The following is an 831-nucleotide window of genomic DNA, read 5'->3' as shown; positions in this document are numbered from 1 at the left end:
GGCGGCACCCCCCCCCCCCCCCCCCCCCGGGTCCTGGTAGCCTCTAAAGGGCCAGCACGGCAGCTCCGAGCCAGGCTTCGTGCTCTGGGCTGGGAAGCAGGAGGCTTGGGCTCTGTGTCCATTCTCTTCCCAAGTCTCTGTGACCTTGGGCAAGCCTCTTCCCACCCCGGCCCTAGATCTTGGTTCTCTCATCTGTACACTGAAGGGTACAGAGTTCCTTCTCTTACAGTGCTGAGCTCCGGGGTCTGTGGTCCTGAGACCATCTCTCTGTTATCTATGGCCTCCTCCCATTTCTCTCCACTTTCACTTGGACCCCCAGCCCGGACAGGTGGAGAAGCTGAGGACAAAGGGTCTGATGAGGCTGGTGAAGGTGCTGAGTCTCCCTCTCTTGTCCTTAAAGAATAAAGGCACATACCTGGTGTCCAGGGAGGGCAGGCGGCTGTGTACACTCCTGACTCCTGGGGCCAAGACTGCTCAAGGGGGAGGTGCAGTTCACCTTCAGACCTGCCTGAAGAGCAACTGGCCCTCCCACCCTCCCTCCCTCTTCCCCTCCAGGCCCTACACGTGGCTGATAGCCCGCAGGCCCCACCCCTCCTGTGTCTGGACGAGCTCTGGTAGGGGCTGGCACGGGCACCGGGGAAGGGAAGCAATGGGTGGTGGCCTGGCCTGGCAGTTGCTAGGGCTGTGTGTGTGTGTGTGTGTGTGTGTGCGTGCGCGCGCACGCGCACGTGTGCATGCGTGTGTATGTTTCCCAAGCTTCTTGCTTGCCTGCCCGCCTCCCTGCCCCTTGTCCGTGTACCATGTGGTCAGTGGAGCCCTGGTTATTAGGGA

At 61.4% G+C, this 831-nt stretch overlaps 1 protein-coding gene across 2 annotated transcripts in view; it reads right to left on the bottom strand.

The window, feature by feature from the left end:
• TNS4 (tensin 4) overlaps nt 1-508 on the bottom strand; it is a 22,469-nt gene extending 21,961 nt beyond the window's left edge. For both annotated transcript variants that reach the window (XM_077779095.1, XM_077779096.1), the window contains exon 1: nt 416-508. The gene's annotated coding sequence lies outside the window, so the exon portion shown is untranslated. The remainder of the gene's footprint in view (nt 1-415) is intronic.
• Nucleotides 509-831: the final 323 nt, after the last annotated feature.

This window comes from Crocuta crocuta, unplaced genomic scaffold, assembly GCF_008692635.1.
Source record: "Crocuta crocuta isolate KB4526 unplaced genomic scaffold, BGI_CrCroc_1.0 scaffold68, whole genome shotgun sequence".
Lineage (NCBI taxonomy): Eukaryota > Metazoa > Chordata > Mammalia > Carnivora > Hyaenidae > Crocuta > Crocuta crocuta.
The sequence above is the reverse complement of the archived record's forward strand: the minus strand, read 5'-3'. Positions and strand labels throughout refer to the sequence as shown.